Source organism: Amblyomma americanum, chromosome 5, assembly GCF_052857255.1.
Source record: "Amblyomma americanum isolate KBUSLIRL-KWMA chromosome 5, ASM5285725v1, whole genome shotgun sequence".
NCBI lineage: Eukaryota > Metazoa > Arthropoda > Arachnida > Ixodida > Ixodidae > Amblyomma > Amblyomma americanum.
In genome coordinates, this window is record NC_135501.1 from 66,381,799 (window position 1) to 66,395,321 (window position 13,523).

The 13,523-nt window shown below is 46.9% G+C and overlaps 1 long non-coding RNA gene across 1 annotated transcript; it reads right to left on the bottom strand.

The window, feature by feature from the left end:
- Positions 1-472: 472 nt before the first annotated feature.
- On the bottom strand, positions 473-12,544 carry LOC144132517 (uncharacterized). The gene is made up of 3 exons (XR_013314840.1): positions 12,457-12,544; positions 12,100-12,277; positions 473-3,450 (listed from the first exon to the last, which is right to left on the bottom strand). It is a non-coding gene; the product is annotated as an uncharacterized LOC144132517 (long non-coding RNA).
- Positions 12,545-13,523: the final 979 nt, after the last annotated feature.

A 13,523-nucleotide genomic window follows, 5' to 3' on the forward strand; every position in this document is an offset into this window, starting at 1 on the left:
TCGTCATTAGAATGAAATAGGGATGGGAAGCCCGGCGAAAATAGAGTTGAGGGCAACATTTTGTTTGTTTGCATTTTGAAATTTCTTCATTGAATAACTCCCATTCCTATGCATCGATTCCTGTAATTCTTTTTGAGTCTGCATCTGTGTGGCATAAAGATTCCATCTGAAGTATAGCCGGCATCTGTTCAAGCAGTGTTTCACAACCTCTATAATAACTAAACAAGTGGCAGTCAGCTATGCTTAGACCCATGCATAAAATGCCATGCTTTTGTTTTATTTGCTCCTTAGACTGTCTAATAGGAGTAAAAGGTTAAAGGCTAAAAGTCGGACAAGGCCTTGGCCCCTTGTACAATCTCTTGCATGAATGAACTGAACTCGCAAGGGTGACAGTTTGATCAGTAGTTCACATCACAGAAAGCATACCAGAATATGAAAGGCAAATACTGCCTTTCACCACAGTTTAGAAAACAGGCTTCGATATCTTTAACCTGCTCTTTGAAAGACAATCTTAAGGAAAGCATATATGGAGAAAAAGAGTAGATTCTAACCTGGTGAGGTTTGTCCACAAGGTACACGATGTTTCTGATCCCTGGAGCTTAAACCTGCATGTGAAAACCAGATTACATCTACTGAGACAAAAGACTACACGTGCAACAGCTCATGTGGTGTTATGTACATCACACTGAGCTAATGGAATACAATCACGTAAAACAGCTTTCGAAGATTGTATAAACTGAGTAGGGCTGCCTGAAAAGAAGAGTTCAAAAGCAAACATTCTCGAGTTTAAATTTAGCATGCAGGTGATTACTGCTGTTAAGTTCACTGCCAACTGCCTACAAATTGACTTATTGGAACTGAGTCAACAGCCATTGCACTGATGATGAACGTGCACAATTTCTTGCTTCATGGGAAGGACAGTACAAGTCTACCTACACAGGCTTAAGAACTAAGGAGTGTCAGTTATGCTTAATGACTGAAAACTTTGATAAAGCCATTTTTTTTATTAAACATTTTATAGCCGTTGTACTGCGCAGAGTAAAAAAAATGCGCAGCAGGGCTACTGGTAAAATGCCCAGGTTACAGCTGCCCACAAATGTTGCCAATATGCCCAACATGATATTCCACCTAAACCGTCTCCAAGAGTGCAATTGAGTAGAAGCACATCTCAAAATCTCATACTATACACTACTCTATCTGAAGTGCTGTTAGAGCATACCATATTTACTTAACAACACCCTCATCTCCAAATTTGGGACGAGAAATTGCGTTGTAAAAAAAAAAACCATCATGACCCAGTTTCTCAGTGCACTACTCAATGTTGCTCAGTCCCTCAATGCGCTTCACTGAAAAAGATTAGAGTTAACCAGCTTTTCTAACACCGTGGATCACACAGAAGAAATCCATCTCTGGGAACACGCTGATGAGGTGAGCTCATAGGACAGACACGAGTGATAGCTGGCGATGACAATGAATTTTTATGATGCACAAGGCACTTTCATCAACGCAGGGGGTGGGGGTCTAAGACCCATTTCCAGGCATTCCATCCACCAAAGCCAGGGCAAAAGCTTGCGTATTATACCCCTGGTGGGTACCCAGTGGCACAGGGAATCCAACCCTGCACACCCAACATGTGAGATGCTTGCTCATTGACTAGGCCACTGTTGCAAGGAGAGTGAATGTGGTGAGAAATAGCGAGTAAAGGGGCAACTTGTCATCAGTTTTTGCACTATCCTGAGGAAAAATCATAGCAGCACTACATTCGTATTACGGGCATTTTGTGATGCAGAAGAACCAGTCAGGCAAAACTAAAAAATGAACACTGCGGGTCAGTAAATCTGGTAAAACTGGCACTGCATTGTCGAACAGTGTATAGCATCAACAGAGCACACAGCTTAACAAAAATACAGATTAATTTTTCAAATGGCTTTGCATGATAATAAAACAATTTCCAGACCAAAGACATATTAAAGCCCATATCACCATCATGAAATGAAATCCATACACGATGAAGTCCAGATATGCGGAGCAACATTCAGTATTGTGAGAACACTAAGAAAAAAATATGTCACGGTACAGTACCCCTACAGCCAAATGTCCGCTGCTCTTAAAAAAAGCCTCATAATGCAATGAAAGATGTCAAATGCAGGCAAAATACAGACAGCAACATAGTTTGGACAGTCTGTAATGCTACGTGCATGACAAAATGAGGTCAGTCACTTGTGACCAGCCACAAGTAATCATAGTGTACTCTTCAACAAAGCCAAAAGGACAGCCACAAACCAGTGAACAATGGCAAATACAGTACCACATAGAATTCACCACATTATAGCACAGGTTTTACAGAGCTGCAGTCTTCACAAAGCCCCAAACAGGAGACAAAGCAGGAGGGCAAAGTGGTAAAGATACACTGAAGTACATAAGCAAGCATTCGCAGATTCGAGGTCACACAGCACAATAATAAGGACAAAGACTAATGTGTAAACACAGAGAGGCATGAAAGGCTAAAAGTTCCATTGAGTGCAATTTTCATACTTGATATTTCTGCTTTGACTGAAAAATGAAAGAATATTGTATAAATGACAAAAAAGTAATTTCTGCACATAACAGAACGATCACACAAGTACCAGCATAATTGCATTTCCTGCTTTCATGCAATGTCACACATGAAGTTTTTCACACCATCACCTCAGAGGTGATCTTGCTTTGATCTTTCAATAACAGGATGGAGTCCGTTTTGCCCTATTTTGCACGAAAAATAAAGGCATCATTCATTGCCATTTGTATTTTTGATCGAGCATAATATTTTGGAACCAATGGGCCTCCTTAATTAAAGGTGCACACCAGATGCTTTTTTTTTTTCAATTCTCCGTGTCACAAAGTTACCTGAAGTGACTTGCGACGAGTACACACAGTGCAGGCTTCACTTGATTTCTCTCTGTGGTCAGGCATTCTGTTAGTACCTGACTGATGTCGGAATCCCATTGAGAGCTTAATTTAAACTGTTTAACCAATGCATGCCAGTGATTTCTGCTCCACATCTCTTGAAATAAGAAGAAGAAAGAGCTTGGTGCCCCCTCATCGTCAGTACCAGCTGAAGAAACCACTCTGCAGCCTATTTTTTATTCCAGTTATTCCTTCCTCTCCTCACCATATAAAGCCTAATGCCATTCCTGTGTAAAGAATTATATTATTTTTGAAACAAGTTCACTAAAAAAATTTCTTTTGAGGGCAGTCCCCATTGTCCTTATTATTTAAATCGCTGCAGTTCAAGCAAAATCATCAAAAACACTTCCATCTCGCTTTGCACATAGATGCAATGCACTGAGATCTAGGCACATTCAATTTTCCAGGTTATAAGCATCAAGCAGTGTAGTCATCAAATTGTGGCAGGCTTTGTAATGAAGGTTTCTTTCCCTGGAACCTTGTGCACATTGGCTTATCAATGGCCTGCAAAATAATGGAGAACAAATGAGAGTCACTAAAACAAACACAAGTGCCACAAGCAGCAAGGCCCGTGTGCTTCTGTGCATATAGCAATGCACAAAGAAGCGACAATGCATAAAATCCACGCCATAATACACATTTTGTCATCTTTGTTCTGCAGGGATAAAATAAGAACGGATGCAGACAGGAGAAAAGTACAAATGGCATTGGGGAGTAAAATATGAGAACAAGTTTTTGAAACTGATGCTTTGTGCCAGCTAAACTGCAATGTCACTTGTAGTATTTTTAGCCCAGTTGGTCTCGACAGTTCTCTTGGTGCATACAAATGGATTCTCATGCAGCCCTCTCTGCACATGCATATAAATGAAGCTAAGGTTCTGCACACGTTCGCAGCAATAGGTTGCATTCAAAGCGTCTTTCTCAAGCCTGTACTCTGTCATAATACTGCTCCTCATGCCTGCGATTTGATACAGAGCGCAGTAACGTAAGAAGTCTCCAAGGCTACAACAGCATTGTTCATATGCTTTGTGTATTGGATACGTATAATGCAGTCCTAGATCAGCAGACTCACACAGGTTCGTATTCAGATGATGACCTGAGAGGTGAGCAAGTCGGATCCGGACTCATATTCAAATCATGATCCGAGTTGCGAGTGAGTCCTAACTCACATTCAGGTTATGATCCGAGTCGTGAGCGAGTCTGACAGCGAAGAGGAGGAATGATTTACTGCCACGATCAAGGATGCTTGAGGGCGAGGCAGGCTGGCGACGTCTATGGGTGTCCGAAGAAGAGGATTCCGCGGAAGCAAGAAACGCGCATTTTGTCCCATCTCCACTGCTAATTTAATCGAGTGCATTAATGAGCCGGTAGCTTTTTCCGAGTCCCTTCAGTCACCACGATGATTTGCAATCAGTATATCATTCGCGACACGAACATAAGCCGTCGAATTCTCACATAAAGGCAAAATAACACCTATCTGCATTAAGCTTTAAAATGCAGCCCATCCAACTTGGTATATGTAACTGAGGACATCAAGGTAGCAACCTAATCCAAAGAATGTCAGACCAAGGACATGCATTCGTGGGCCTTAATTTGGATCTCTGTAACCACAGATTAGCTTGATTGACCAAAAAGTATGACCAGATTACAAAGCAGGCAGTGGATAAGAAGATTAGAAACTGGTCGTGCTTTCTGGCCACATATGTGGCCTCAGGGCGTCACACATTGCAGCGCGTCACACATTGAGGTTTTTACCATGCCACTGACCAACTGCCAGCTTACAATGTGACATTATGGCTTGTCACAGAAAGATTTTGACTTACGATGCCCCATGACTTCGATTGTTGCTGTGGCCTAATGGTCGCTGTCGTGATATGTGGCAACACAGTAAGCAGGCCGGGAATAGACGTCCTTGACTGACCCATTGAAGGTATCACTAAACATAAAAATTATGGCAATATCCATATATTGCTACCAGCCAAAGCAAATTCAATAGATTATTTTCAATCTGGGAAGCGAGAAACACATGCATAACCAAACATAAGGTTTGAAGGAAATGAATATGCTTCACTTATAATTTCAAGGTGAATCACCAACTGCAGTACAAAAATAACTCCTGGCCTACTTCTATACAATCTTTTTATCTGAAATTTCCAAGCACAAATTGCAAAATAACAGACAAAAAGCAGATATGAAATGAATACAATGATAGCTAGAAGAAGAGGCATAATACCAACTAAGAAAGGCAGGACATTTTGTGAACCTGCTGGGGCTAATACGTGACTTGCGAGCAGCTCTTACAAAAGCACACAATGGCTAATGAGCCATCAGACAGCCCCCCCCCCTCCGAAAAAAAAAAAAGAATGAAGAAAATTATTTTGCATGACACGTCACTGAAATAAAAAGACTATAGCGTAGAATACGAAAACTAGCCTTCAATTGGAGATAAATGAACAAAACAGGATTCAAAGCTTACAAATAAGAATGAGCAGTAGAAAAATAAAAAAATGAACCACTTTGGCTTAAAAAGTGATGTGCACTCGCCACAGGCCTGATACAAAGGTGATGTCAATAGTGATCTATCCAGCAAGGGGAAATTTTTGGTGCACGATACAAAGGCACGTCTCTCAATACATTGTTTTACTGGATAGGAGCATCAAGCTATGGTTCAACATAGCTGGCTGCAGTTCCTCTGGAATGTTCTTCCCCTGGCTGCTGGACTCTTGCACTGCCTGCAAAACGAGGACACAAAAAAGAAAAGCCGAAAACCGACACCAACATTGTTCAATACGGCAGGCAGTCCTGCATTTTAAACTAGACCTTTTAGTGCAATTGAAGACTAACATGCGTATTTCAGTCCTGTGAAGCGGCTATTGGGACACGGAACAAAAAATGGCCAGGCTTAGCTTGGTTAAGCCAAGAATGCGTTGCATATCTCGATGGAGTTCCGTGCTGCTCCGTTGACTCGATCGCCATTGAAACTGCCCATGTTGCAGCGCTCGATCGCCTTTGAGTCGATAGACTATCGGTTCGAGGGCCCTAGAAATGCCCGTGTGACAGGGGTACAAGACTGTCCCGGCGAAGGAGCGCAGCTCTTTTATACATATGTGTTGTATCGTAGTAATGATAATTAGCAATGAAACAGTACACGTAGCATACGGTCGAGCCGACCTCTATTCTCCTACTTCGTCGTCTTCTCCCCCCCCATGCGCGCGAGTGCGTGCAGCGCACTTGCCACACTTCATCTTTATCACATTTCCGCCGCACTTAAAAAAAATAAAATGTCTAGTGGATGCCATAGTCTTTGAACCATGCGGGCCGCTTCTTTTTGCGAGTACTTCGGCGAGGCGGCGCAGGAGGTGAAGCCGCAGTTGCCGCTGTGGATTTACTACACGAGGGTTGAGGAGCGGCTGCCGATTCCGGAGCGGGCGGAACGGCTGGCATCATATGGATTGAAGGCGCGTCCGAAGAAGGACCCTGGACCACGGTTCCGGACTGTGGACTGGGCGGCGGCATTCGGTTGCCGTCGATAGGCGGCGAAATATCAGCGAAAAGGGCCGCTGGAGCTGAGGAGGACAGTTGCTGCTGAACTACTTCTGGGCGAACCGCAGAAAACTTGGACGAGTGCCACACTCGCCCATCATCCAGCAGATAAGATGCAGGTCCACGCTGCTCCACAACCTTCCGAGGCTCCGAAAACCGAGCTGACAGTTTGCCTCGCACATTTGGTTTGCGGACACGCACGTACTGGCCAATCTGAAAGTCACGACACTGGGCGCTACTCCGCTGGTCCGCATAAAGCTTGTATTGCGCTTGTTTCTCGTCAAGCCTCTGCCGCAAAAGCTTAAGCGCTTTTGTCGGATCCATTGAGAAGGACTGATCCGGCAGTCCTACGACGTTAAGTCTTGTGCGGGGCAACCGGCCATGAAGTAGGACAGCTGGTGCAATTCCTGTCGTGGCATGAGGCGTACAGCGGTAGACACCGAGGTAGTCCACAATCGCTGTACGTAGGTCGCGTCGCTGGCACAGAGCTAGCTGAATGTAGGACTTAAGCACTCGATTGAATCGTTCAACAAGTCCATTAGCTTGGGGATGGTACACTGAAGAGTAGCAATGGCGTATCCCCCGTTCGCGGAGGAAAGTTTGCATGGCCATCGACGAAAATTGAGGTCCGTGGTCAGAGATAATCTCTTGAGGGTAACCTTCACGAGCGAAGAGGCCAAGCAGGAATTCTTGAACGGTTTGAGTTGTGATGGCATCAGCGAAGACAACTTCTGGCCACTTACTGTGCTAATCCATGAGAGTAATCGCGAAGCGGCAGCCACTGGGAGCTTGGTCGAAAGGCCCCACAATATCAATGGCAACCTTATCCCAAAGTTTCTCTGGGAAGGCGACAGGTTGCAGAGCAGCTGCCACTGGACGAGCCGATTTGTCACAGGACTGGCACACGACGCATGTCCGTACCATTTCTTCGACGTGCTCGTCCATTCGCGGCCACCAGTAGAGCTCTCGCAGTCGACTTTTCGTGCGGCTGATCCCGGGGTGTGACTCGTGCGCGATGTCCATGAGGCGTCGTCGCAAACTTTCGGGAACGACGAGCCTGTCACCTCGGTACAAGACGCCTTGCACGACGGAGAGCTCCGAGCGCAGGAGATAGTATGGCCTAAGGTTCTCCGGTATAAATTTCTTGTCCGGCCATGTCGCCGATGTAAACTGAATGGCTTGAGCAACTGCCGCGTCGCTGATGGTTGCCTCTTGAAGCTCTTGTAGAGTCACGGCTGGCGATAGCAGGCAGACGAAGTCGTCGTCACTGGCGTCGAACTCACTGGGCTCACTGCACGATGTGGTCGGTAAGGGAAGGCGAGACAGAGCATCCGCAACAGAGTTGTAATTGCCTTTGCGGTACTCTACAGTGTAGTTGTAGCACAACAGGCGAGCCGACCAACGTGAAATTCGCAACGGCCGATGGCCCGTTCCTTTCGTCGACAGCAAAATGACAAGTGCACTGTGGTTGGTGCGTAGAACAAAAGGCCGGCCCCACAAATACACGTGCCACCGTTCGCACGCCCAAACGCAAGCTAGGGCCTCACGTTCACCAACAGAGTACTCTTTCTTGGGGTGTCAAGGTACGGGAGGCAAACGCAACAGTTTGCAGGGAATGGCCGTTGTCTTGCTGAAGCACTGCCCCAAGGCCATATCCGGAAGCGTCAGTCGTTACGACCACGGGAAGGGCAGGGTCAAAAAAATGCAACACGTCACATGACGTCAACATGGACTTCAGTAGTTTGAAGCTTGAATCCGCAGCAGCAGTCCAAGTGAAGGCGGAGTCGCTGCCTCGAAGTAGGGCGCGCATAGGCTCAACGACGTCGGAGTAATGCGGGATAAACTTGGAGTAGGAACCCGCAAGTCCAAGGAGGGAGCGAAGCTCGCTGATGTTTGATGGAGTCGGAGCCTTCGTAATCGCCTCGATGGCAGAAGAAAGCGGAAACAGGCCTTCACCGCTGACAGCATGCCCCAAGAAAGTGAGCTTCGGAACATCGAAGACACATTTGTGGTTGAGCTTGAGTCCAGCTTGGGACAGGCGCTCGAGAACAGCACGAAGGTTGGTCAGGTGCTCCTGTCGGGAGGTGCCATGGACTATGATGTCGTCGATGTAGAAGAGGACACCTTTGCACCCTTTTAAAATTAAGTGCATCATCTTCTGAAAAGCCGAAGCAAGGCCGAAACACACTCGTTTGAAGCGGAAGAGGCCATCATGGGTAATGAATGTGGTCAATTCCAGACTCTCAGGGCTAAGTGGTACTTGATGATAAGCCGAGGCAAGGTCCAACTTCGAAAAACGCTGTGACCCGGCCAAGCTATGTAGAAGTTCTTCTGTTTGAGGCAAAGGAAAACTGTCGACCACAATAGCCTTGTTCGGCCCACGCAAATCGACGCACATTCGGATGGAGCCATCTTTTTTCCGAGCCACGACTATGGGTGAAATCCACTTGGAAGCGTCGACCCGTTCAATGATGTCTTGAGCTTCAAGCTTCTGGAGTTCCTCGGACACCTGCTGACGAATGGCAAACGGCAGCCGTCGGAGCTTGCAAGCAACAGGAGAAACGGAATCCTGCAATCTGACTTTGTGCACGTAGCCACAAGCAACTCCGAGTTCCTTGGAGAAGAGATGTTCGAAGTGTGGACGTAGCTCAGGAGGTAACAGAGGCGTATCAGGTGTCATGGAAAGACATTCCAACGATGCACCTTTGATCTTCATTTGGAATGGAATCCAGGCCCAGCAGCGTTGTGCCTCCCGAGACAACGTACAACAGGATGCAGGCGGTACGGTCGTGGAACTTTGCTGTGGCAACAAAACACCCTTGGACTATAATCCGAGACTTAGAATAGTCCAATAGTTGAACTGCAGTTGATTTAAGCGGGAAACATTTAGCGAAGAATCGGTGGTATAGATCTTCGGAAATAATTGACACAGATGAGCCGGTGTCAATCAGGAAGCGGATGAACTTGCCTTCAATCAGGAGTGAGGCAAAAATTCCGTTTTTTTGACTTTCAACATTGAGAAAAGACGCACTGCTGGAGCCATCCGGCATCGACGATGTGTCAGCAGTATCTGCAACTTGCTGAACTTGAACAGGACGGTTGGACGACTTGCAGAGAGAGTCGAAATGGCCCACCTTGCCGCACCGACGACACTTGCGGTTGCGGGCTCGGCATGCAGGGTTGTTCGCTAGGTGAGTTGTAGAACCGCAGCGGTAGCACATGCGCTCTGGTATTGCAGCAGCAGGTTGTGATGGTTGACTTTGGCACTTGCAGCAATGGGCCTGAGGTGGTGTTTGTCTCGATCCGTGCTCGCATCTCACACGATGTACTGGAGCGTCCTCCTCAGCCAATTCCCTGGCTTCCCGGGAAGCTTGCTCACACTGTCGAGCAAGGAGCATGGCGCGCGACAGTCAAGGAGGAGCCTTCCATGAGTAGGCGCTCACGCAGATGGCAACTCGAGGTCTTCTCCACCAGCTGGTCCCTGATCATATCGTCCGCCATGGTCCCAAACCCGCAGTCGCCGACAAGGCTGCGAAGGACAGCGACGTACTCATCGGTTGTCTCTCCTGGAGCCTGAAGTCGATGGCGAAAGCGATGACGTGCGGCGATTACATTCACGGACGATTTGTAATGCTCCGACAGGATGGATATCGCCGCATCAAATTCATCAAGGCGGGGCGCCTCGTCACCGGAGTGCGAAGCCGCAGCTGTAGGCGCTGGAGTGGACGACGGCGGCGCCAGTGTATAAAAAATGCGCTGACCTTCCAGTCCGAGGCAATTCAGCAGGATGGCCTTCCGCCTGTCCGCGCCCAGAGTAGAGGCACCAGAGGCCAGCATGTAATTCCGGAACGCCAGCTCCCATTGCTCCCATGGAAGGGCAGGACGACCAGGAGTCGGCAGAAAGGGTGGTTGTGGCTGAAGCCCAGAAAAGCTCATGACGGATGGTGAGCAGGCCACGTGAAGGTCCCGAATCAAAACAGCATCCTCGTCGCCAAAATATGTTGTATCGTAGTAATGATAATTAGCAATGAAACAGTACACGTAGCATACGGTCGAGCCGATCTCTATTCTCCTACTTCGTCGTCTTCTCCCTCCCTATGCGCGAGAGTGCGTGCAGCGCACTTGCCACACTTCATCTTTATCACATTATGCCGTGACGTCAATCATAGCGAAGCGCCCCTAGCGGGAGGAGCGGGAGTCAGGTGGTGGCTGCGGCCGCGCGCGACCGCGCCAGCTGGGGCCCCCCAACCGAAAATTCCACCAGGCCGTATTTGGTGTTAACACCAGGGTGGAAATTCAGACACGCTTCTGGTGTTTCTGGGCTGGTGTTCTTGGGATTGAGAAACCCACCAGGCCGCGTCTGGTAACACCAGAAGACACGGGCTGGTGCTTCCGGCCGACGAGCATAAAATCCCCCAGTCCGCTCCTCAGTGGCGTAGAGCAGGGTGGCACAGCCTGCTCAGCGTCCTCTTCTGTGTTTGCTGCTCTTTGCAAGAATGCATTGCAATTTGGTTATGTCAGTGCTTAAGAGAGAAATGCTGAAGCCACAAAGGGGAAGTTTTCGTTAGGAGTGGGCTGCGATGCACATGTCCGGCACATTTATAGTATTGTGTACCCGTTCCAATCGTAAACGGCTGCCACTCCATAAACAGCTCTCAAACATGCGCATGTATGTGCTAATTGACAGTTCGACTGTTCATTCATGGCCGACTGAAGTTGCGACTAGCAGTTTTGTGGTAGTTCCACACTAATTCAAATATAATCAGCTATGCACCTGTGCGAAAAAAGCCTCCAAACTAAGCTCAACTAGATTTTTATCTCCCGTTATTCCTTCCCACAGCTGGGGATTTTTCGTGAAATGGCTTACTGCTCTGCCAAAAAATCTATCAGTTCATGTCCCAGCACACACTGCATGTTTAGATCCCTTTGTCATGAACTAATTATTTCTTTTTCAACACCAAAATGATTGAATTTGAAGATCTTACATTACTGGAAAGCCTGGTATCCTTGAACAAGCCAACACGACTGAGTGGACCACCAGCGTGTTGACTTTGTGAACCAGAAATTGTGATTTGTGGGGTAGCCACAATTTGCAATTAACCCATGTCCCGAAGCGACACATGGGTTACGAGGGACACCACAGTGGAGGGCTTCGGATTAACTTTGACCACCTGGGGTTTTTAACATGCACTGACATCGCACAGTACATGGGCTTTTTTTGTGTTTTGCATTCATCAAAACACCGCCACCGATGCAGGGTCTTTCGAACACAGAACACAGGTCTTTTGGCTTAGCAGCCGAGTATCCTTACCACTGAGCCACCGCAGCGGGTGCAACAATTATTGGTATGGTGTTTTACAACAAGGGAACAGAGTAAAAGAATAACACAGAAGGATTCGCTGGCAGTCGCTGCCAGGTTCAGTCCTTCAAAGTGAGAGCAAGCTGCTCTTTGGTCTAGATTCCAATACGCACAGCAAGCTATTCCTCCCTCCCACCCCAACACACGCACTTCTTAAACCACGAAAAATTTTTCCCAGGTTATGTGACCTGAAAACATATCAATAAGCTTGCACTGGAGGAAATATAGAAAAAAACTCATAAGGAGCATACCATCAGCTGATAGGAAGCGCAACAACTGGTGCTGCAGTTTCATGTTAAGCTGGTGCAGCTCCTCATTTTCTTTCCTCAGTTTTGTTATTTCTTCCTCTCCACTCTCTGTTGCACTGTCCAGCAGCTCATCTGTTGTGGCCCGTCTTGCCAGCATCCGCCACCTTTTGACGTCTCGAACCTGCAGCAGTTATCAACACAACCTCAAAACACAGATTCACCCATGTTGTCTTTGTCATTACAAAAAAATTAAATTACTTTGGATGTTAACTTTAGCAATGCCAGCATGTGACACAACGTCACTGCAAACCTATTAAACATCTCATTTCACTACAAGGTTCAGTTTTCAAATGCGCATACATGCTTTATCCCGTGCCAGGCCTGTCAGACGTTTCACCCCACGATGTTTTGGGTATGAAATATACTTGTCCATTTTCCTCTTTGGAATCTGGGAACAAAAGAAATGTCTTTTAGGAGTGCGTTTGTGCAATTATCTGTATGTTGATTGCAAGGACAAAATGCAAGAGGATACATCATTAGATTTCATGCACCAAGCCTTTTGAAGCAGCTTCTAAATTATTTAATTGACAGTGCCTATTCTGACGTCAGCCAGAATTCCCCCAACACTCGCCTGAGACTGGCTGCTCAATTGAGCAATCTGTCCTTTTTTTTTTACAGTGCAATCATTTTCATGACAATGTTCAGCAGCAGTAACAAGCTATGCTATGTGAAAGTGCAGCCCCAAGTATTCGGTTTATCGTTTACGGGGGTTAACATCCCAAGGTGACTCAGGCTATGATTGACGCTGTAGTGAAGGGCTACAGAAATTTCGACCACCTGGGGTTCTTAAACATATAGTGACATCGCACAGTACAAGGGCCTCTTGAATTTCGCCTCCATGCCAAGTTTTCAAAAAGAATAATGCAGACTCTACGCTTGCTAACCTAGTGTGGCGCGAGAGCCTCTCTCACATTTGGCGGCTTTCTTGGCTATGGAGGCCTATGCCGTTTAATATTCGATACACGTAGCTATACTGCCCTCGCTCTAGGACGTGGTCATTAACTAAGCTGAAACCAAGAGCAGTGAACTATATATTTCATGCTTCCGAACTAGTTTCAAGTGAAACACAGCCAGAACGCGGTACTCGGGGCTCCATTCGGGGCGTCCGGGTACTCATGACTTTCACATACGTCTAAAGCTATGAAGTGGTCCGCAGCCCAGCCCCCTCCCCAAACGCAACAGGTTCACCCTGGGAGGCCCAGCCGCTCACCACTTGTACATAAAATAAAGTTTATTACTGCAACTGAACGGTGCCTGGAGGAGCGCCAGTGAAAAAAAAATAGTATTCAACGGGGCCTAGCTGATGAAGTGCCGGGAGAATTTCCGCCGGGCGATACTACCAGCTACCGGACACTGCCAAATTAATT